This window comes from Venturia canescens, chromosome 2 (genome assembly GCF_019457755.1).
Source record: "Venturia canescens isolate UGA chromosome 2, ASM1945775v1, whole genome shotgun sequence".
In the NCBI taxonomy this organism is placed as follows: domain Eukaryota; kingdom Metazoa; phylum Arthropoda; class Insecta; order Hymenoptera; family Ichneumonidae; genus Venturia; species Venturia canescens.
Window position 1 is genome coordinate 13,259,337 of NC_057422.1, and position 24,999 is coordinate 13,284,335.

Consider the following 24,999-nt stretch of genomic DNA (forward strand, 5'->3'; position numbering starts at 1 on the left):
CAAATTCTCTGAGTCACGGATTCACACGCCAGAGTGTTTAACAACATTGAACGTTCATTTTCATTCTCACTTTGAATAATATAAAAATAATGAAAAAATTATACAACCCGAAGATACGCACAGCTGAAAAAAATATTTGACAGTTCTTTAACGAGTGCCTGCAGAGAAAACGATAAATCTGCCAATCTCCCGAATTGACGACGACACCTCGACGAAATCACGGTGCATCGGGTCAGAGGCCGTTGACCACTCGTTTTATACGGTCCTCGAGATGTTACGTGAGCGGCCATTTTTATTCTACCAAAGCAAAGATACGTATAGACTGCGAGAAGAGAGAGAGAGAGAGTTGAGTGAGTAAAAGAGGGTCTCTGGGACGTGCTGCACTGGGAATATATAAGACTTGGATATATAGAACACTCACAAGAACGACCTCTGGATTTGGAGTCAACCTGCAGCAGCGTAGCCGAACGTAACCTGCTCCAGTAAATCTAATCTACTGAGGGAAAGCGAGAGGAGGGGTCACGATTGTCCATTGCATTATATATGTCTTGTCCTCATGATGCTCTTTTTCTCTCTTTCTTCAGCTACTCACAAGTTCGTAAGACCAAATCTAACCTCTAAATATATAAATATATGGTACATGAAAGTTGAAATAGGTAGGAAAAGAGTCTCTTAGATTCGCGTGCTGAACTTTTGTCGTCGTCGTCGTCGTCGTCGTCGTCGTCGTCGCCAAAGCTCATCTCATCTGTCCCTTTCCAGCCACGACGAGTAAGTCGCTCGCTTTTCTTTTTGGCTTTTCTCATCCCCAGAGGTCCGAAACGTTGACGGCTCCTGTGCGGACGACTCGTGGGCTGACCCGAGGAGAAAATTCTTTCTGCCAGAGAGGGTCTAACTTCGTCATCTCAAGTCGAATTTACCAGGGACTATTTCATACTTGATGACGACGAAAACTACCTCTGACTTGTCCGAGGAACACGCGAAATAATAAGCGGGACCCGGAGCGTGGGCTTTCTGCTAATTCTTCTTCACCCAACTTTTTCTCTCTTTCTGCTTCATTATTGATTTTCAATCCATTGAATCTTCCTCCTGCCTCAATTATAACTCGTTATTACACTTTTCTATTATTGTACTATTCGAGTCGCAGCAGCCATTCCATTTCCACCAATTTTCACAGTCATTTATAATTTCGTGCGGCACCGCAATATGTCAGAGTTCAGAAGCTATCTCAGCCTCCACGCATATAGAGACGTCACTTGCTATATGAATGGAAATGTTATTGATTATCAGAATTCTATACGCGCCTCCTCGCTCGCCGAATATAGCGGCGAAATTAGTTCAATCGTTGTTAGATGGTTATTGGAGAATTTGCCTGCAAGAATAATTGTGTGGAAATGGAAATTTTGAAAAAGAGGGTCATGCGCAAGGGATTGACGAGGTTGATTTTCTTCTCGTGTTATGATAAATGAAATATCCGTAGGAATGAATGGATTTTCGACTAAAATTATCTTTCGATTTGAGAATTTTTCAATCGACTGAGAAAATTGAACTTTCAAAACTCTCACGAAATTTACAAACACCGACGAATCTTTGATGAAAGCTACAAATTTCCATCCTCATTTCCCATAAAAGCGTTCGATAAAATAAAAAGGAAATTTTCGTTGATGAATTTCATAGAATTTCAGTGATCCATCAAACGTGAGCTCAAGCCAAAAGTGAAGGGCGGAGGGAAAATGGATCGGTATTCCGAAAAATGAACCGTCAACATTAAAGCGGAAGCAATCAATCCAAATTGATTGACGAACACTTGCAAATGAAACTCGCGAGTTTTCCTGGGCGATTACAAACACGGTCGTGTGATGAGGCTACCGTGGGAGCACATGTTTATATACATTTATGAAAATATTTGTCGATAGAGTTTTGCTCGAGTGCACGTTTTCCGGGCCCACGCAGTTGCTCCTGTATTTCAAATAATTTTCATTAAATTCGATTCGAGAACAAAATTGTTACAGCCAGAGAAAATAACTCTTGTTCATACAATCGTGAATCCGCAGTACTGAAAACTGCACACGGGCATGTGAGTTGTGGCACAAGCGAGTGGATTACATATTTCGTCGATGCGATGCTCTCTCTCTCTCTCTCTCTCTCTGTACAGGGTGTCCCCAGCTCGAGTTGAGGATCGATAGTAAACCAATGGAGCTCGAAATCTTGAGGAATTTTCGTATTTTTTGTCAGCCAGTCTCCATTAAAAAGTGCTTTGGAGTGTCAAGAAACTTCCGACGGTCATAAATGTTTGTCCGGTCGTTAAAGGGAGCGGTGCACTTTAAGGATTGAGGTGCGATGATTCTTCGGACGGGAGTGTGTCACGAGGGACTTTTCAGTGGGCATTGACAGCAATATTTTTGTTTTAGTACAAAGAATTTACCTGGAGCCTCCGTTTTTTCGAGATGGTCGTCATTATTGTCTCGTAAAGTGGTCGTGAAACGAGACGGTGGCCGTACATAATTCTCTATTGTGAGGCGCGCGGTGAGCGGGAGTCGTAAGAGTCGGAAGGAACATTTTCAAGAGAATCCACAGCGATCGAGACGCATACAAGGAATAACGAGAATGAAAGGAGAGAAAAGTGAAGAGGGATAAGGCCGGGGGGAAGGGGACGGAGAGAGAGGAAGCGATGGTGAAAAGACGAGGAGAATGCGGAGAATAAAAAGGAAACATACCGGGATGACTCAGTCGCAGATATATAGAAATAAAATGAAGAATCCTCTGCTGGCATACGATATTTTGCTACGCTCTCTATTCTCGTATTTCGCCTTAACAAGAAGCTTTCACGCTCGTTTCACGGGGGTTGTACACTCAGGTATAGACGTTCAACGCGCCAGCAGGCGGTCCGGTCCTTGTCCTGTGCAAACACACGTAACGGCCAACCTTTCGGGATGGAAAGAGTGGTTTTTTCTTACTCCAGTATATCGGTGCACGCGCACACTCGCAGAGTTGAGAAGTAATGTGGATACGGGGTGTCCGGGAGGTTGCTCCAAGATATGCTTAAAGGATCGTCCATTGTTTCTGGATAAAGGGCATAAACCGAGAAAATGATGCGCTGCGTGAGCTCCATGGGAAGTTAATGGTTCGTAAAAAAAGGAAGAAACGGCAAGTTTCTCGTGGCGATAAAGCTCTTCGAAACGGTTCATTTGTCCCGAATGGACGGGTCCGAAAAAAAATGTACTTTTCATCATTTCTATATCGCTGCTGACGCGGAATCCAATATTTTCTTTCCGTCGAGTTATTTTTTATTTCGAATGCAGACGTAACGAGAGTGGATTACATTTTTTAGTTTAACAGAGCGTTCGAATCGTCCTTTGTGTATTCACCCCGAGTCAGTAATTCGTAAAAAACGTGGACGAAAGATATCCAGTCGATATGCAACGTGCTCCACGATTTCCAATGATAAATAATCCTCCTTGTGTCCTTCCAACGTCGAGCGTTTCTCTACACAATTTTCGGGCCGAATCGCACGGAATTCCAGATAGAAAATCTGCTAGCGGCCAGAGAAAGTGAAAGAGAGCGAAAGACAGAAGAGAGCGAGGCAGAAAGGTAGAGTGCGAAGAGGCTGGGAGGAGAGAGAGGACAGGGAGAGCACAGAGTACATTGGCCGACACGAGTCTCCGCTGCCGGAAGCACTATTTCAACGTAATTGTAGCTCGGAGCGTCGTAGCTCATATCTCTCAGCTGGGTGGATGAGCGCTGGGGTTTACCTACGAATATCTGGCACGAGATAACCCTCATTTTTTCCCTGTGCGATGAGAAAAACATCTAAATCTGGAACATAATTATCGTCGAGTCAAAAAAACTCGGAATCATTGATCGTACGTTTTCGAATGATATTTGAACGAGCAAGAAGTGTGAGAGTCCCGAGAAAATGTGGTGCCTCTGTCAAGGAAAGCCCGCGGTTCCGCTTATATATAACTTTCGTCGTGGGTTAGATCGGGGCCTATACAATGATAGAACGTGCACGTATGTAGGCCGAGTGCAGTTACACTTGGGATGAATTCCGCTCGTCTCGTGACATGCACGGTTAGTAATGCTCTTATTACGACGATATGTGCGTGCGCGGACGCGTGTAGACGGGAGTGTATTTCTATAATTATGTACATCGACGAAGCGAGTGTATGTGTGTGGAAGCGAGTGATATTCCTTGGGGATATAAACAGTTCGGACGTTCAACGATCTCGGGACGGCTGTTCTCTCCCGTTCTCGTACCGGAAACGGCGATTATCTTAAAGCGCACTGCTTCCGGAGCTGTGATCTTCGCTCGAAAATAGCTCAATATTTGCTCTTCGTTCGATAAGGAATTCACCCAACGAATGCAAAGTTTCGAATGGACTTGGGTGAGTTTATTCCTCTGAATGAAACGCCTCGAGATCCGCCTCGGCTTCATCGCCATCGAGGAGCGACAGGGAAAGAGAGTTCAGGGGATCGATAACTCATTGGGAGAGCAGCACGAAAAATTTTATGGAGTTTCTCCTGCACGCGCGCCCCTCCCCCCGCCGTTGCCCTTTAGACCCTCAGGCCAATGGCATCGACAAATTGGCTCACCGAACGGGCTGCGTAGGGGTATTTCCTGGTGCTCTTCCTCTTTCCGCCTCTCCCGTTCTATACGTATAGATCCACGTGTTAGTCCCTCGTGCCCAATCTGTCACGCATAGCCACGACGCAATCGAAAACGCACAGCGATACACGCCGACGTGCGCCTATCCGTAGGCATGTGCTCGTGTTCGCGGAGACGTATAACTGTATTTTCGGGGTTAACTTTACACGTATATAGCAAATGAATGTACACATAGGTCACGTGACCTACCAATTGGAGCCTTCGTGGGATCGATTGAATTTTCTTCACTTCCGGAGCCCAAGAGTAACGCTCGTCTCGCATAATATTGCTTAATTTACCGTGATATTTTAGTCGGGAACGCGATCGACTAATTAGCTGAATAAAAATCCATGGGAAGGTCGCTCGCAACCCGAGACCGTTTGTTTTATCACATTTTTCATTGTTCCAGTAAACTGTTAATATTTTTCCAATCATATGTGGCTCTGAAATGATATATTATTTTGTAATGCTACCGCAGACAAGGACGATGGCGATGAATACCTTTGGAATTACTCTCTATCGAGACGCGCACGATTTGTCACGAGTTATTTGGCCCTGGACGTTTGACACGCTGGAAAAAGGAGCATTAAAATAGCAAAGGGAGATCCCACGAGATGAAGTTTCGTTGGGATATAATTTATCACTATTTCTGTCCCTCCGGCCGTTATCGAGAGAAAAGGATCGCTCGAAACGAGGACTCGACCACCGCTCGTCAGCAGCGTAACAGGCCTCCTCATCTACGCGAACCATCATCCTCATATTGCTACCGCTGTAGAGCAACGGTCTCGATAAATAGACGACCCACGCACGTCTGATATCACACGAATGTACAGACTGTGTGTGTGTGTGTGTGTGTGTGTGTGCTCGTGCAAAGGGTGTCTTGGAATTTACGCTCGAGATTTGTAGGCTGGAAGAGGCGCAGAATTCTGCAGAGAAATACTTTCAGACACTTGAGTTTTCTGGTACACCAACGCTGGGACAGCGGCCAGCCGCTGCTTGGAGTAACTCCGAAATCGAGATTTCAAGGATTTTTCTTTGGCACGAAAGAAAATGTTGGACTCGATCATCCGGACACCCTGTATAAAGGCCTGTCGAAGGCATCCACAGAAAGGGAGTGGCTCTCATGTGAACGTTAATAGACATTACGTTGGACGGATCAATCGTAGATTAGCAGTTTCCTAGTATAACTGCGAGTGTAATTTCAACGTGGGGGAGATCGGGTCGGGAAAGATAGACGAAAAAAACTGTCGCGAGAGGAAAAGGGTAGTAATAACGTTCGTCCTTCCAACGACACATTTAGCCGGCGCATATTTTTACAACATTCCTAACGAGAGGTGTCGGAGCGAATGAAGCGGTCTCGGAGATCGATTAATGAAACGAGAGTTTCGAGCAGGTTATTTGCGCCGGAGAGAATTCTCTTTTATAGGCAAAGCCGAGGAGGCGAGCGGCGAATGGAAGTTAGAAAATGGAAACGAAAGACAAATACAAGGTGCGAGGGCTGCTCAGTGATCGCTGAAGTTCTTCAAGATCGTTTTGAAGGTGGAGTTCCTCTCTTTTAATCGAGAGTAGCTTTTAATCGAAAGTGGCCGGACGAATGAGCCTCCCTGTTCGGAGCAGCAGGCTCCGCTGCTCGTTAGTTAGCGTCGCATTCAATCGCAAGTGCATTGTCAACGCAATAGCTTCAAAAGTATATGCGGTATTGAATGCGCGCGTCCTCGAGCTCGACGAATTTAACACAGCCACACAGAGACACACATGCCGAACACATATTTATCGCTGCACAGTGCTCCGTACGGTGAATAAACATGTCAACCCCCATAAAGATTGCACAATGACCGAACGTGGAACGTGAGCAGATGCTGAAGAATCGTTTGCGATGGACGGCCAATAAAAGTTCTTCCCTTTGTCTTGCCTCCCTCGAGCCGTGTTATACTCAACGCTCTACAAGACAGTCAAACACTTGATGTGTTGTATGGGTTCTACACACCGCATGGTCTTTGGATCTGTTGCCCTCCTGCAGACTTATGATCACGTTTTATTTTTATCGTTTTATAATATTTTCCATTGGGAACAAGACGGCTCGATCGTTCGTGTCTGCTTTCCGGTGCTTTTCAATAAAGTGTAATTGAAAGATTTAAGAAGATTGGACATGACACAATTATGAAATTATTCAGTTGGGAGGATCCGACTCAGCGGTCAGGGAATATTCCCAATTAAAAAATCGTCAATGGAATGATAACGCAATTTGAGGCACGATGGAAAAGCACCACTTTATAATTAGCATGCACACAAGTTGGTAGGTGGTGCCTGGGTAAAAAGGCTTCGGACTTTGAAAAACTTCGTTTATCAGGTAACCACCAAGTTTCTATGATCTTTCATCTTTTTTTTCTTCTCTTTAGCGCTCGCGCGTTCTCGTAGGAAAAATGTGTAGGAACTCTCTAAAAGCTCGTGTTATAGAGTCGATGCAGTTGATGGCTGCGCCGCAACCGACAAAAGGCTCATGGGGGTGGGGATGCGAAAAAGAAGTAAAAAAAGCGCACAAGCGCGTTAGAACGTCGCGACGCTCACCACGGGTTACCTTTCAAAAGAAAAACGTTTTTTTTATTTTCCGGAAAAATAAATATTCCGATATAGACATGCACGAATACACGCGTACATTTTTTTCCTTTCGACTATGAATGGGTTTCTTTCATTCTTAACGAGCAACTCGCTACGAGAGAGAGAGAGACCAGGGTGGATTCTTTTGCTGGCTCGCCCAAAGACACGGCGCGCTTCTTTGTCGCTAAAGGGCGAAGCCACGATAACAAGGCATGCCCTAAATGACCGGAGCTATTTTACCGTGCCAATTAATTTGACGCAATAAAATTGCGTCCGAGCGGTACGAAGCTGGTAAAAAATCGCCTTATTATCACATTTCCCGACCTTATTTCATCCCACTTTGCTTCTCTCCGTATTCACGTACGTTTTTCCCCATTTTTCTTCCTTCGTCCCGTGGATTTTCGCAGAAACATTGGCCGATCCCCGGGAAGGAAGTTCGAACGATACAATGCTAATAATAAAAAGATACAAAAATTACGATACGTGCAGTTCCCTCTGAATATTTCAACATGCGAAGCATTAAGCACGAGAACTCTCCGCTGATTCGAGAGCCTACTCCGGGGCTCGGATTTCAAGGATTAATAGGATGCTTTATTTCAGTCGAAAAGCTTCCACCTGCATTCGATACATAGACGATCTTATGTACTACATGGCTACGAGCACACACACAACGAAGAAACATCCAATGATCGTAGCAGGCTGTAGCGTTCTGAAATATTCAAAGCCCCAACGAAAAGATATATTTTTCTCCATCGCTTATATGTATTCGCGCGCGCGGTAGGGCGCTTTTTTATAGTTGGGGATTTCATCGAGATATATGCCCACTGCTCGATGTACACTTTCAACGCTTTTTCCTACGGTCCTACAACATTAAAATGCCACGTTCATGTCGGTGCCTCCGACTCCGATAGCACGCGGACAGGTACATTGGAAAAGTCATTGGAGCAAGGAAATGTGACATTATGGGGTGCCAGTGAAGAACGTGATCATCGCGAGGTCAGACATGATTGAACGAATAAAATAGTTTTCGATCAAACTGCAGATTCATCGAAAACATTGCAGTTAAACGAAGAAAACTCTTTCTTTTTATAAAAAAACAGAGAAACCAAGCGATTGTTCACAACAATTAAAAATACATTCGTACTACAGACGTTCACGCTTGCAAATACCGAAGTTTGTTTGTCCCGGGACTGGGCTTGTACTCGCAAGAATTTGCAAGTAAGCTGCTTGTGCACGGAGGATTTTCTCTTCGCAGAGTGTCTCATTTATTTATCTCTGTCTCTTTTTTTTATTCTCCCTTGTATTTTTCTCGTGGAGCTTGGAGAGTGCAATGATACATGGGAACGAGGTTCGCTCCTCCGAGGCCGAGGGATATTACGCGGAAAAAACTCTTTACCAGAGAATCGATCGTTTTTGAGAGCAATAAAACGACCGAGGCCCTCTGCGGGAGGAGCCAAGGATGGATGCGGTGCTGGAAAAAAAATAAACGCATAAAAATACAGCATCGCGAACGTTTGCTGTCAACGCTACGGAAAGCGAAGAGCTTCCATCTGAGAAAAAAGCTGTTCTACATTCCACACTTTTTATTGCTTTCGAAAGCTTTTTTTAAATCGTTCATTCTGAGGATTGCTGAACGAGGCTGACTCGAGCTCTGGGTGACCAATATTTCGTGTCAATTTAGATGAGGATCCAAGAAATAGAGCCGGGGCAAGGGAACAATGAAGGTCGAGGCAACGAACTCGATTGGGGGGAGGAAAGGTATGGGAGGGCGAGAAAAATGGAGCAAAATGGCGACGCCGGGGCCAATTACGGGGTTGACAAATGCTCCGTTTATCTCCGACTTCCTTCTATATTTTTGCTCGTTTTTAAACATCAATTTTATATTTTATTCGATCCTCAATTCGTTAGAGTTTCTTACGTTTGTTTCCCCACTTTTGTATACGATCTTGCACCATGCAGCTTCGACTCCGCCCGCTCCGCACTTGAAGAGACACAGGAAAATTCGTCAGGCCAGAATTTGCTCTGCCCCACGCATTCAATCGAGCGGGAAAAATGAAAAGGGAGGGAGATAAGAGAATGGGAAAAAACAAGAAGTGAAAGGAGAAGAATGAAAAGGAACGGAGAGGAGTGTGGCGAGGCGCGCAGGCACGAGGGGGTTGCCTTTGTACACAGTGGTAAAAGCAGCAGAAAACGTCATCCCTCTTGTCTCGCGGTGGTGTGTGCCAACCAACTTTATTTACGAGCCGAGCACAGGCTTGTCCTTACTCGAGAGTTCACGGAGGAGAACGAAAAAGATGACGCTGAGAAGAAGAAGAAGAAGAAGAAGAAGAAGAAGAAGAAGAAGAAGAAGAAGAACAAGAAGAAAAAGAAGAAGAAGAAGAAGCAGGATAAGAATGAGAGGAAAATAAAAATAAGGAGCAGAAGAAATAGCGATGATATGGACTTCCTAATGACGCCGTTATATTCATGTATCCCTTGCGTTTTCATCCCCTTATTCTCTCTCTTTTTCTTTCTCTCTCGTCTTTGCCTCGGTCCTTCTCTATTTTCCCCCAACTTCCATTACCCTCGATAAATATATCTTTTTCTTTCGTCTCTTCAATTTTATGTGTGCCCGCATACCTTTTATAAAAACCGTTTGTTCTTCGTTCCCCTTTTTATGCACTTATTTACTCTCTTATTTATTCCTCTTTTTTTTTTTTCTTTCTTTTGTTCTCTCATATTTTCTCCACATTTCATCGCAAATGTGGTACGCACAGCGATCTTTCCTCGCAATGTCGTATCACTCGACTTCACAATTATTTATCGCACACACAGGCACTCACACACATACGCCGAAAAAAGCATGCAGCACCCCCTCGAATATCCTGCTTCGAATAATAAAAACACTGGGCGCGAGAAGCGAGAGGAAAATAATGGTGGCGCATGCGACGAGTGATTTGTCGACGTGCGATCCGCGAGCTCCTTTAATCTCGTATCGTCGTTCGTTTATCGATTTTTTTTATGACGAGCCTCCTTTCTTTCATGTGAAAATTTATGGGTCTTCGTACGCCGACGTTTTTTTTCAATCTCTCTCTTCCTCCAACTATCTCACGAACAAAGTGGTTCTTAAAGTTTATTATTGAATAAGAATTTATGAAGAAACTGAGGCCCCAACGGAGTCCATCCCTTCGAGAATGTTCCTCGAAAATAATCACAAAAATATATTTCATCGCCGAGCAAGATTACCGAATGAGATAAAAAATTGAAAAAAATAAAGAACGTTGAAAAAGTGCATGAAAATAATGATTCTAGAAAATTACGCGTTGCCACTATTTTCATTCTCAAATATTATCCTCGAAAAGCATCGCCGAGAGGCGTTGTCGCGTGAAATTAACTTTTGTTCTAAAAGCCACCTCCGAAAGGTGTGGGCTTCTGCCCGTGAGTTGACCCAGTCTCTCTCTTTCTCCCTCTCTCGTAATAATAAGTTGGAGAGATAGGGAAAGAGGGAGACGTTTGCCAAATGTCTGTTTTTCCAGTGCACTGCATTTATTTAAGTGGCCCCGAGTCTTGCCCACATTTCGCTTTATTATGCGACTCTATCGTACCCGCTCTTTTTTCCTCGCAATATATTTTTATTTTAATGACCAAAGTTAAAAATGTGACGACACGATATTACAATTAATGCCGTCACCATTAATCCGAATCTATTCTTCACCTCGAGAAATTAGAGAGAGAGAGAGAGATGTGAAAAGAGAGAAAGAAAATAGAAAAAAATCCGAATGAAATCGGGGCTGAAACAAAAGGGGGGAATTCGGCGAGAGCCCGATGACGCGAGGCGGAAGAAAGAATGCTCGGGAATTTTTTGATAAGCCAGGAATTATAGCTCCCGTGAATCACATCCAGTAGTCCATTTTTTCTTTTTCTGTTTTTATCCCTCATTTTCAACGCGCTCCAGAAAACAATCCGAAGAGGGAAAATCGAGGGAGGGAGCAAACGAGCTGTGAAAAAAATGAAGAAAAAAAAACATCACAAACTCCCATGCACAAGAGACGTGTGAGAGGCTCCCGTTAAGATTATTCTTCAGATTTAATCGAAGGCGGCGGGGCACGTAGCGTATGAAGCGTGTATCGTATCCGTACGCGAATCATATCGACTGCTGCTTCAAACTTGATTATCATTTTTCTCCTTTCCATCTTCCTCTGCTTTTTCGAAGGTTGTTTACAGTCTTTTCTTTCCGACATTTTTAAAATGACGGAACAGAAACTTTGTGCATTCTAACGAGCTGTCGCACGAAAAGCATGCACAGACTTCTTCGATCGCGAGAAAAGGAAAATCCTTCGGACAGAGATTCCGGAAAAAAATAGTTCGCTCCCGTCAAAAAGCGAGTCTCCTCTCCCTTCGTCGTCCGGAATACAAATTTTTTGTTCCTACGAAATCTGGAGAGAGAAAAAGTGAGGAAAAACTGATAAAGTTTCTCCAAGTATCCTGTTAGTGATGAGGATAAGAAGGTACAAAAAAGCGTGGAGAGTTGGAGTTTTTGTTATGCAAAAAGTCGATCCACGTAATTCTCGGTGCGCGAGAGTTCGGGGCTGGATGCTTTATTCATCCGCCGTTTCTTCGGGACGTACTTCTTGCTCGTTATATTATTTTTATGTGTAGCTTGAGGGGGCTTCGAAACAAAACGTTATCGGCGTAATTTTTCGTCGAACAACGCGAAGCTCCCGCACATATGTGAGCCAAGTATCGAGGGGGCGCGCACACAGGGCATATAAAAGGTTTTTCCTCGTGGTCCAGTCTCATCTGGTACTTCGCGCGAATGTGTGTTGTTGATAAAAAAAGCGTGTATACTGTACACACACGTCGGAGGGCACGTGAAATGGGGTCTTGGGAGCCAACTGGAGAATCGCACTGCATCATACTATAGACTAAAGAAATACAGGTGCACATGCAGCTGTAAATCGTATACATACGTATAGAGATATATCCGGAGGAGAAAAGAAAGAGCTTGGCGTGGACGAAGAATGGAGCGATAAAGCACAACATATTTTTCCGGGGATACGCGCGCGTATATATGAAACGCTGTTTTTGTGCGGGGCGGTGCGGGGCGCGCTGGCGCGAAAGAAACGAGAGAATTTCGCGTTGTGGGGCGGAGGAGAAAAAGTGCACTGGTCTAGAGTAGCGAAGGCACACGTGCAAATTCATCGTTTTTTACGTATACAAGTATACGCTCGAGGAAAGACGAGGGAGAACCGCAATCTTCGACTCTATCAACTAGCATTGCGGCCCCCTGGAGCTCCCACTCTTTTTTACGGGCTACAGTAAATTACTACGATTTAATTTTCTATGGTGGTTTAATGAATATATTAATATATGCAGGAGCGTGATTGAGGGCAGGATTTTTTGAGGTTTCATCATATTTGATACTTTTCATTAAATCAATATCGCGGGACGGTCAGTCGAGAAGCGGATTTTGAATTTGGGAGGAGCAAGTGAAAGTTGAGAGTTTTTACGTTTCGAGGAGAATCGAAATAGCGATGCGCTCGGTCGGGGCTTTTGATGCTTATTTTTTCAGTTCGATGGTAGTGAAAAAAATACAAATTTTTGCGAAATTCTCGAGGAAACATCGCCTCCGGACGGAAGATTTTTTCCCCGTGGCTTTTTAACCCTCTCCCAACCTCAGGCTCGTCTCGACAGACCGCAATCTCCGTCTTGATTAAGGCTAACGTCGTTGCTAACGTCTCGTGGGGCGAAGCGGTTTGGCAAAGATCTTTAAGTAACTGCGTGAGATAGAGAGCGAGTGAGAAAGCGCGCGAGGGGAGAAGAGAAAGAGCGGAAGGCAAAGAGAAAGAGCGAGGGAGACGCGGCGAGTCTCGAGGCCCGTCTCGCGCGGGCTCGCTCCTTTCATCCAAAGATTCTAGCCTCGGTAGAGTTTATCCAACGTATTATCTATTTATAAAGCTCCGAGACATGCGAGACGAGACTCGCAGGCTGCTGCTGTCTCTGATGATTCTCGCCCACGATCACGAGGATGATCCATAAATATTAATTTCTATGAAGCGTTTTTTCAACCTTTTCGTTTGTCATTTCCGTTCTAACGTGGATAAATTCGAGCGGCAAGGATTTTCGTACATTTGTTTCCCGCGATCGTTGATCGATCAGTAGTTAAATTATTTCTGTTCCCTCGCTTCGTTCATTTATTAATAAATTCATAATCTTGTGCTAAAAAATGACTTCTGAATCGCTTGATTCGACAAAGATATGCAAATTAGATTAATCATCGTAACAGAGGATCGTCAAAATAAATGAGGCAAAATAAATAAACATATAAATACCTCGGTGAGAGGACACGACGCTACTTTTTTTCTCTGTTTTTGTGCGTAAGACAGAGGCCAAGAGACAGGGAAACATGTTGCGTGTTGGGATACAAGCGACTGGAGTCATTTGTCACCCACACCTCGTTCTCGTGTAGCTCGAGTCGAGAGACTTGAGAAAGAAAAAGAGAAGTATGGAGGGAGGGAAGGGAGAGGTGAATAAAGGAAAATTCATTCCTGATTTATTTGTCTAATATTCTTCAGAGACTCGTCACTCGTAATTTCGCTCGACATGCTTTTTTATTTCTTCTGTTTTCTTCACGAGGACAACAATGCTGCGGGAGCAGGAGTATCGAAATGTTTCCCCATTTGAGCGCAAGGCCTCCGGTTCGTACGGGACGTTACGGAATGTGATAATTCCCTGAGGCATGCGGATTAAAAATATTGACATAAAAATCGTTTAAACAAAGTTTGATTATATTGGAACGCCGAAAAAGCGGCGGGGACGACAACAAATAGCTAATTAAAAAACAAATTATTCCAATATCGAAAAGGCGCTTCCATATTGTTTTATGGTACAGGGGAAAAAGCTGCAGCGCCGGCTAGAGGCTGAGGGGGAGGGAGCAAGTTTTAATTTTGTATAATTTACGAGGGTAAATTAATGTTCGCTTGGTTGGTCGTAAATGTGGGCAGAGATCGAGTGAGTAGCGCGGGTCCGGGGGGGATGTGAAACGTTAAAGCGAAACGGGGCTTTGCGAAAGCAGGGAGCCGCCATTTTTGTTGGTCAGGCTTTAAATGGATAAGTTGGTAGTGCAGGAGACGATAAAAATGAGAGCACACATAGCGACAAACTATTACGAGCGTAACCAACATTGACGGGAGATTCTGTCGCCATCAAGCTCTCTCTCTCTCTCTCTCTCTCTCTCTCTCTCTCTCTCCACCCCCAGCCTCCCCAGCCTCTGCTCTGACGCTGCTCCAACACGACAATTCTCCGACTCATAGAGCTGGGAGAAAGCCCCAGCAGCCGCGGCAGGAACCAGTAGACTGGAGGAGAAACAGACCGAGCACCGACGCCGCCAAGCAACGCCCCCGCGCGCGCCTTTCATCCCTCAACATGGGCCCGATATTGATCCGGCAACGTGGCACTGTACCTCGCACACTCTTCCTCTTCTCTTTTCCCATCTCTCTCTCTCTCTCTCTCTCTCTCTCTCTCTCTCTCTCTCTCTCTCTCTCTCTCTCTCTCTCGCTCTCTTCGTCCTCCTCTCCCTTTCTTCGCTCGTCTCTCTTCCTGCCGATCTCCACTTATTACTTTCCACTTTTCTCCTCGTCCCATGCACACACCTCGAACGCGCAACCTCTCGTGTTAAAAACCCCTTTCAAATGTATCATATCCCCTGTACGCATCGAGTTTTCCTATGCAAAACACGTGTAGTAGCCTCATTTTTTACCGCAACCACACCGATTTATTTTTCACGCCGAATCCCCTTTATGCTCGTGGCCCGATCGATCCTTCGGCGGCCATGAATATCCGGAGAACGATTACTTCGCTTGAGAAATTGTAAAAATGAATTTGTCCAATGGGCTGCGGTGCGGGACTATTGATTTTCAATTCGCTCAATCCTACTTTGCACGCTGCATCATTATGAAGAATCGGCAAATCATTAAGACCCAATCGATACGAGCGGTTGATAAAAATACAGCAGAAATAACGCTGGGAGCAGGCCGAATTTTTCAAGTAACGAAGCAATGCAGAGATTTTGCGATTTTATTTATAGAGGAAACAGGCAGGGCAGAGACTTCGCTGACTTTTATGATACACTTTGACTCAACTTTATTGCTACAGCGAGTAGATTGATACACATATTCGAAGCAAGTAACCCAGTTATTATCTTCCATATGTAGGTCTGTCGGAAAGGCATTGGGCAAAATACCAAAATGGAAGAGTTCATCCTTTTCTATCTCAATTTAAGACCATTCGTTTGCTCCGATATCGCACGTACATCTACGTGCTGAATGACGACGACTGTACGCCTCTCTCTCTGCCCCTGCCACCGAAACTTTGTTTCTGGGAAGGGAGACAATTTTACGAGGGTCTCTTTTAACTGGAATTTCTTCATTCTTTTCTTCGCCGACGTCCTCTCTTTTTGTGCTTCGTATATAATTATTTCAACTGCTGCCTTTTCCTCGGCAAGCTAGAAAGGAGTCTTGACTCGCAGTCTTCGTGACAAATTCGATTTCAATTATTCTTCAATAGCCAACAAAATCCAGCTCCACCGTTATGATTTTACAAGTAAATTTAATCGAAGCACCTCCTAAATCGCAATTTTGTTGAATGATGAAGAAATTCACGTTGCAGACTTTCAAAGGTACTCAAAAACGTAAGCGCAAAATTTAAGTTTCTTAGGCTTTTTTATTGATTCAATTATCGCGCGAAAGCTCCGACGAATCAATCGTCCAATCTGATAACAAGCAAAGCCACGTGACTTTGCGTTCCAGAGCGCGTCCAAACGCTCCCCCCTATTTTTTCGTGATCTTTGGCAGCAAGAAAAAAGTAGGCGCGCGCCGATCGAGCCTGCTTTCAACGATCCATTGAAAGTTAAAGCGTACTTCGTTCTCTCACTTTCTTCCATTAATCATTGAAAAATAGTTTTTTCCTCAATCGAACATCGAAGAGTCTCTCCATTATATATTTCAAGCACATATGATCTCTCCCCGACCCCTTTTCGTTTCTTGATCCGTTTAAACCTTTCCCTCTTTCGCCCCAGCCTCAGCCAGAGTCCCGTTCCTCCCGCACTCCTTTTTCGAGCGAACGAGCGGCTCTGCCACCTTTTCCTTTCTCTCTCCCGCGCGTCGCTAACGAGGAACCAGAGGAGTGCTGACAGATTCATTTATTCACATTAGAATGAGAAATGCCGGAAAATACGGGAAGTGACGTACGTCTGATGAAGGGAACAAGATAGTCGACGAACGCGTACGCGGACGTGGCTCGGGGTCTGTGTATTGTTGTGCTCACAAATACTATACAGAAAGTGTGTAAATAATATCGGCGCGAAGAAGGAGAGGAAGCCGAATAATCGAAAAATAATGGGACAAGTGAGCGCGGCTGCGGGGAGGCAGAAAAGGGCCGAAAAGAGTGATAAATAGTTGAGTTTCTTCATCGAGAAATAAAGAGAACTCGCTGATGGATATATGAAAGAAAAAATCGAATAAAGGCGGCGGCGTGTGTGCACGCACAGCGGAGGGAGGAGAAAAATAAAGGAGAAAAGAGACCGTGCGGCGAAGAGCCTCGTACGTACATATTCACTTGGTCTGCAGACTATATTTCGGCGCATATGTAATACACGTACTTCCTCTGGTATTTACGCACCGGTTGCAGAAACGGATCCGCGCATTGGAAGCGATGAATTACTAATGTTCAAAGTACCCGCGACCGTTTACATGCGTTTCTGTCACGTTTTTTTGCCCCTCGCGATTCGCAAGTTCGGGAACTTACACGAACCGCACGTGCATTTGTCAGCCGTAAGCGCGTTGCAGCGGAGCGTTGCATATTTGAGGTGAAAATATGTTACGAGCTCTCGAAGATTGTTTATAAACTCGCCGATGTATTTCACGAATTCCCGTGGGCTACCTTAATTGCTACCGAATACCGAATCCTTGGGGTCTTCGTTCGGTCGTGCTCGATGGAAACGAGGCGAATTTCTACACCAAATATGGCTCATTCGAGCACCAGAAAGCTGGAAGAAAAAGTCCACGAATAAAGCAAAATGTAAAAAAACGAAATTTTTTTTAAACTGACTTTTGATTCCGGTTCGTGGGGCTCTGAATTTTCGAAAAGAGTCCACTCCTCGGATCAGAAAAATCCATGGGGTTTTGAGTGCCACGCGTGAGCTGAACAGCCGAGCTTTAAGCAGTTCCTTTTTGATCCGCTGCCAAGGACTCGCAGAACCGAACTCGTCCGTTTCTTTGCACGAAATTACCTCGCATTCGATTGCACGAACTAAAATCAGAGCTCGGTTAGCCCCGAGAGAAAGCAAGCAAAAATATTCCCTTCGATTTTCCAGCTTGCGTCGAGCACAAAACCCCACAAACCCGAGTTCAGATAATCTATAAGCTCCCTCGACCTGCCTTTTAATTCTCAAAAAAGTACAGGCCAAATCCCGAGAACAAATGTACGAACCTTTTTTTCAATACTCGGCCCCAAGACCCTGCCTCGTCTCTAGACACGTGCCCCCTCCCGCGCATGTTTTGTCTGCAACTGCAGTTACTTATTCAGTTGCTACAGAGAGACTCGTTCTGTCGGCAAAGCTACGATAATGTTCCGTTCATCCACGAGCGTGTGTGTGTGGCTCGTCGAGCGAGCAACTTCGACGCCGGCTTCTCGATGTACGTGCTCGTGCACATGCACACACGCACGCAGGCAAGCACTCACTCGCGCTGCTTATTACCCGTCTGCCTGTCTCGCAAGGAGTACGTGCACCTCCGAGATGTCTCGTCTGTCCGATGCTATAACTGTAATGATCGATAGGTATCTCGGCGTATACGAGCCAATTTTCAACCTCATGTATTTCTCGTTACAAAGCGAAGGCCGCGCACTCACAATAGACGTATCAAATATAAATGGATAAGCAGGCGACATTCGAGCTACGCTTTTTCATTGATCTTCCTTCAATAAAAATGATGAAATATGCTATGGATTTCATTCGCCATTTTGCCTAGCTTTTTTATGGAGGGTGTAGAGGTTTGGGAGTACAGAGGGGTTCAAAGGTCGCGATCCGAGAGTTGATAGCGATCGGTGAGAGAAAGTTCAACTTGGGAGGAATGGTTTGTTGGCGATGAACTTTCTCGAGATATTTATTTCGAGTGTCGAGCTTCTGAAGGAGAAGAAGAAGAAGCATTTTTTCGGGTTTTCGTGGCTTCATATGGGAGGAAAATATATGAAAGTGGAATAAAAATTTGGAGTTTTTGTTGCAGACGATAATTACGATCTCCACGTCGCATACGCAGTCGAGAAACTTTGACAATCAGACTTTGCAAAGCGTGTAGAAATTAGTATTTGCCACATGAAAAAAATGTTTTTGTACTTTTTAAATGTCCTTGAAACTACACCGGAAAGTTCGCTATGCTCAGTTTCCGTCCGTCGTAAAAACATTGCCGAAAACGATCGATTTTTTGGACTTTCTGGAGCACGGCCCGCCTTAAGGGGGAAAACGTGGGAGGAAGTGTTAGCAGTGCATCGGACTGTCATAAAAGAAAATCTTATTAGCCGTCGACGGAGAGGAAAGAGACCTTCAGCCTCGGAATTTCAACATCTTGTCCTCTCACCTTTGAGTCTAACGGTAGCGACACACATTGTGTAGAAGTTGAAATTCAACGAAACAAGAAGAGGAGCTGCTTCACCGACGATATATAAATCCGAGTTAAAGACTTGGTTGAAAATAGCCTTGAGGCATGCAAGATGAATGAATTTTTCTGCTTTATACGATATTACGAAGTTGAAGGGGTCTCTCCGCAGCGCTAGTAATCCGATGAAATTGCAAAATAATATTACTCCCCCGCTCCTCCGGCGCGCATCAAAACTTTTCCGTATACAATTTTATTGCGAATGCTCCCCGAGGAACATCGTCCACAATAGTTTTCAGTTTACGAATATAATGCAAACTTTATTGCCAATTGTACAAATTGTAAACGGACAAGAAATTCAGCGTAATTTATGTCAGTTTTATTTCGAGGAACGAGAGCGCAGTTGTCGATTCGCCATCGTACGTATTCGGATGAAGGAAACGAGCGGAAATTCTCCTTCCAACGTATTTCCGAAACTGGACCATAAAAAGTGTGCTTCTATTTTAATAAAAAAGTGCAATTGCTTCCACCGGAACATGAGAAAATTCATCAAAAATCAGTCGAAAGGTATTTTCGCATGTTTCGGGGCATCTTCGACGCGGCCACAAAATTCCTCCCTTTTTCTTCCTCAAACACAACGCCAAGTGTCCTGACAATAAAAACAATTGACAATAAAATGGAGAATTTTCTTTTCCAGCGCGATTCGACTATTTAAAAAATGAGATTCATCGTCGTGTCGTTTCGTCCTCAAAAGCCTCGTGTATTACGACGCTCGTATATACGCTTGCTTGCGTATATATACATAGAGAGCTGCGGGGACGAAGTATATAGGAACTTTCGTGAAACGGATTACGGATAATAAAGGGGATTGGCTTTAAATTACAAAGTCCGTTGCAGATGCTGCGTTAAATGCCTCTCAGAGACAGAAACCGGACAGAGCGCGGCGACGACGTCGACGATGGCGTCGTCCTCGTTCCTCAGTGCTTCCGGCCGAGCGCCATCTTTGTCTCCTTTATTTCCTCTTCCTATTCGCCACGTGTGCTCCCTCCTTTCCCTTCGCGAATAGAATACGATTTCCATTTGACTGTAGCAAAAGCCGAGTGTAGCATTCGGTTTATTAAACTCTTCGAATGAGCATTTTTCGGCTATTTTCGAAGGATCCTATCGGTCGAAATTTCTTTGTATCTCTTCGATTGAATCGGGTCCGAGTGAGCTTCGTCGTTGCTCGAAATTTCATGACGTTTCGCTGCGAGTTTGTTTCTCCGTTGCTGTCTTTCATCTCGGAGCCATGAGTGGATCGTTGATCGCGGATCTCATGCGAGGAGTGCACGGGGGGAGTGGTGGAATTGTGACCGCACGATTTCACGCGCGCGGCTCCGGAGGTCTCTAATCTTTGTTTCTCCATTTTCCCGATAAAACTTTCTCCTCGTTTCCCGAGAAGCCTGCGGACAACTGAACGAAGTGTATGTTGAAAGGAACAATCTTTTGAATTTATATTGACAAATCGATTCGTGGCATTAAGCCCGTGAGATAGGCAGGGGACAAGATAATACAAACAAATAATCGATTTAACGGCTGAGACCGAGGGAAAAGTCTGACGAGATTTGTTGGACGAGTGCGCGAGGATGCTGGAGAGGGCGACGCGGCGCCTCCGAACATTCGCGGGTAGAAAAGACACCGCGAAAAGGAGGCGCGCGGGCACGATTCGACGGCAAAGGGGGGGGCAGGGAAAGGAAGAGAGAGAGAAAGACACAGCAGCGACGAGTAATTTAGCCGTCCGTTGAGATTTATTGAGATTCTTCTCGGGCTCGGAGCAAAGCGAGAGAAGAGAAACTGAGCGGGAGCAGGAGCTGGGGGGGAGAAAGAATACACACGAAGAGCGTTTTGGGAGGGGTTGAAAGAGAGCGAGCAAGTTCTCCAGCGATTTTCAACTGTCTCGAGGGTTCGTGCTGGTGCAGAGAGCGCGTGCTGTGCGGCATGTTTCTCAGCCTCGAGACGCAACTTCTGTTTCCAATTTGGAAAGCACTCGACCGTCGACAATTATACTTTTAATTGAATTTATATCGTCTCTTCCTTCCTGCTGCCTTGAAAAAAGCCAACAACAAAAAAAAAAAAAACAACGTGGAGAAATACTGCTCAAAATAGAAAGCATTCGAGCTTGCTGACTATCCGCTTTCGTTGGACTTTATTTTTCCATTCAAATTAATTGAATTCTCCATCAGTCTTGTCGACCGGGCTACGAATTTGTCTTCTTCCTATCTATTTTTCAGCCACTCGTAGTACCATTTCATGGCTTCGATATTATCCTCGAAATCGAATATGAAAATTGTCACCGATCCCACGACGAGACCACCTCTTCCGGGGGGGCGCTCTTCAAGGGGCTGCTATGACTAATGGCCGAGAAAAACGATATACGAAAAGTCGAATAAGTCGAGTGGAATCGGAACGGCTTCTCGATCTCCGGCGCAGCCGGGAGGCATATTTTCCTCTCTTTCTCCCACCAAGATCGAGAGAGCGAGAAAGTTCACTCAATCGAGGAGAGCCAGGACGCGAAGCCCACTCTTGGCACTCTCTCGTGAAACCCTTACGGGTTCAAGTACTGTCTCTCTACGTGTACGACGTAGCCATGAAGAGAGAGCAAGAGAGAGGGGCAGAGAGAAAGGTGTATCAACTTACTCGGATTATCCGCTCTGTACCGGAAGGGTTAAGTTTGAGGGTGTCTAAAATTTCAGCCTCGGAGTCATCCCCTGTGATACGTGTATATTATCTTTGGAACTTTAACACTTGTGCAATAACAATGAATGGGAAAAGGGTGGAGGAGGGCGATTGATGAATAAAATGTTGGAGGCTCCTGCTGCTGTACATTTGTGCTCGCGACTGTGTAGTTAATATTTCTTATTGAATCGTCGATTACAAAAAAGATAAAAGTGATTAAAGATTGTGGGATTTCAATGGAAAAGACGAAAAAAATATTCGTAATTCTTCAATTTTCTATTTCACGAATTATTTGTGCAGGTCATGAAGCTACGATTGATTGATAATTGGGTAGGAAAAAAATTGGAGAATTACAAGAGCTTTTTTTCCTTCGTTTTGTTGGAGTCTAACGAAAAAAAAAAAAAAAAAAAAAAAAAAATTGTCATTCTCCAATGTTTTATTCGAAGAATTGTGCAGGTTACAAAGCTACGAATTGCGAATGAGGGAGGGAAAAAATTGGAGAAAAGTTTGTTTTTCCTTCATCTTGTTGTAGTGTAACGCCGCAAACTTGAGCGTAAGGAAAAAATAATGAGAATTTGACGTGAGGAAAGAGTGTTTATATGAAAATAAGTTAAGAGGCGAAAAAATGGAGTCTCGTCGACCGAGCCACTACCACAGTCACCTACTGACTAACAAAAAACGGTGTCACAAGCGTTAGAAATTCAAGAGAGGGGAAAAGGCAGGAGGGTCGACAAATAAGGGTTGAAAGGGAAGAGTAACGAAGAAGCTTCACTGGGTTGAAAAACGTACGCGCGAGGGTGGGGGCCGTGCGATCGAGAACGGCACGGTCTGGCCTCTTTCATTTTTTTGTGAGTATTGTGAGGGAGCACGCGAGGGAAAAGGCGCGAGTGATAAGTTTCGAGTCGCTTTAGCGAAAGGAGAATAGTCACGCGTCCGCGCATATCTCGATAAAGAAAGCGGAGCGCGAGAAACGGGTGGGGGGCGGCGGGGAGGAGTGCGAGGGAAAAGTCGCACACACGACGGCGTTTTTTTTCTTCCGTTCAACGGAACAGGGAAAGAGGAAACGGAGAAAAGTAGCGGCGACGGGGAAAGAGGGCGAGAGAACGAGAGCGCGGAGAGGGAAGGGAGAGCGTGAAAGAGGCAATGAAAACAGAGAGGAAGAGAAAAAGTGAGGAAAAAGCTCGGGAGAGAGAAAACGGCGCGAGCGAGCGCACAGAGTCCGCTATCTAAGGGTTGTAAAGGCAAGGGGGAGGAGGAGGAGGAGGGCCGCGGCGTGTGGACGGGAATCACAAAAATACGAGAAAAAGGGAGAAGGAGTTATTTGAGAGTGGTTGTATACAAAGCAACGTAGCGCGAGGGCGAAAGAGGGCGAGGTGAAAGGAAGCGAGGGGACACGGCCAATGGAAAGCGACGGGTGCGCGAGGAAACGAAAAAAAGAGTGAAAATGGTAAAAAAAGGAGCGAGCGACGGAGAAGCATGGAAGTCCCACGAAAAAGGGCGTAATCCCTTTTCACGTGAGTCTCAAACTGCGCGGGGCTCAGGCCCTTCCACTCGTCAGCAGAAAGGGCTGCCCGGTAGCGTTTCGTGAACCCGAGCAGAAAAAACCACCTAGAGAAAGAAAAAAGGGGGGAGAGAGAATGGAAAACTATATGCATAAAAGAGTGAGGCTGAAATCCACCGGAGCCTGGGCCTACTGCACGAGGACACGAAATCGCACGGATATAGGGAGGCGAAAAAGTGGTAGCGCGAACAAGACGGGGCCAGGAAAAAAGGGCGCGCAGGGGCTCCCTCGAAGGACAGAAATTAAGGGAGGACGGGAAAGTGGCAGTAGTGGGTCGCATTCGTCAAGATGATGTCTCTCGAGATTCCGGGAGCATTCACTTCGCCTGTCTCTGACCTATCAATTTTCGCGAGGTAAAAAGATTTCTTTCCCTCTTTCTTGCAGCAGGTTTTTTCATGAGGATTTGACTCTCGTCTGCGAGCTTTAGGAATCCATTATCTTCACACATCTTTTTTCGCGCCGGTGGATTTATCATTGGAAAATACAATATTTGTCATTGTGTCTCTCGCGAAACGGCGAGCGATCCCGTCCGCTTAAACGATTCGGTGTGCCACACACCGCGCTGAAGCTTGCAGCGTTCGAGTCCAACGAAACGGAGGAATAAAACATTCGTACTAGGTTGCTCATTTCACGAGGCATCGGCGCAGCTTGGAAAACTACGAATTGCAATTCGGCAGGGAAGGAAATTGGAAAATTACTGGAATTATTGGAGGATTTTTTCACAACTTTTCCCAACGAATGCAGTTTTTCCTCTGTACCGAAATAACTTTATTCCCTGTTTCTTGCCCATTTTGGGCATCTTCTAACATCGACTCGTAGCGATGTTAGAAGGGCCGTGGACCGAGGGAAACTTGTTCGAGGGACGAAAACTCAAGACTGCGCACACTACAAGTGCACAGGGAGGCTCCAACATCGGGAAAAATCAGCTGTTCACACAGGCGAAAAGAAATGGTTTCTCTGTCTCAATGTACAGAGCCGTATAAAGTTTATATAACGGAGCTTTTGCGGGGGCGGTGAGACGCTACCGAGCACCGACGCGAGAGCGGAGCGAAGGGGTCGAAAGCGAGGTTTCGGAGCGCAAGTACACAGCTCGCGGTCGAGACAGGGTGATGCATCGCAACGGGGTCGCTTTGCTTCACCGCGAATTGTCGGCGCCTCGTGGTCATCAACCCTCCCGCCCCGTAAAGCTTTTTCCACCTCTTTTCACTCTGCGTCTCGAAGCTGGCCGGTTCTTTAAGAATCCTACAAATTCTGAAGCCCCGCGTGGACTTCAGCGCACGAATGAAAACGTTCAACAAACTGAAACTCGCGGCGGAACAATTGTGCCAAAATACTGGAAGCATGGAATCTTTTCTTGCGATCAGATGACCCCGAAGCGGCGTTTCCTCTCGGAGCGCTCGACCATGTTCTCACCACTGGAGTTTAAGACTGCTGCCACCGTCTTATTCGCGGCAATTGAACGGGTCATTGTGTCGATTCGACTTTGCGGTGACGTTTGAAATATTCCGGGCTCCTTTTTCGGCGGAGGGCTTTCCTCTCCTTTCGACGAAGGGCCTGTCCAATTTGCCGACTTTCTTAACCGGGGTCAATTCGTTACGAGACCTCCCCTCACCCTCGCCTCTTCGTTTTTGCCTCCTCCTCGAGCGTTTATAACTGACTCAATAAAACGGCTATACAGCGCCGACGATTTCTCGAGATACGATCCTGCTACTTGCGTATTTCAGGGTATCCATGTGTTTTCGTGTACGTGCGCCGCGCGGAGCCCGTTTCGAAGGGGCGCGGATCAACAATAATTTGTCTTTTCTCTCCTCGCGGGAGAGTTTCGGAGCCGACTCGCTAAAACGAGGATATAA

The 24,999-nt window shown here is 45.4% G+C and overlaps 1 protein-coding gene across 8 annotated transcripts in view; it reads right to left on the bottom strand.

Annotated features, from left to right (window-relative positions):
• The window catches only part of Ten-a (tenascin accessory), a 468,764-nt gene that overhangs the window by 51,340 nt on the left and 392,425 nt on the right, over positions 1-24,999 (bottom strand). The window lies entirely within an intron of this gene.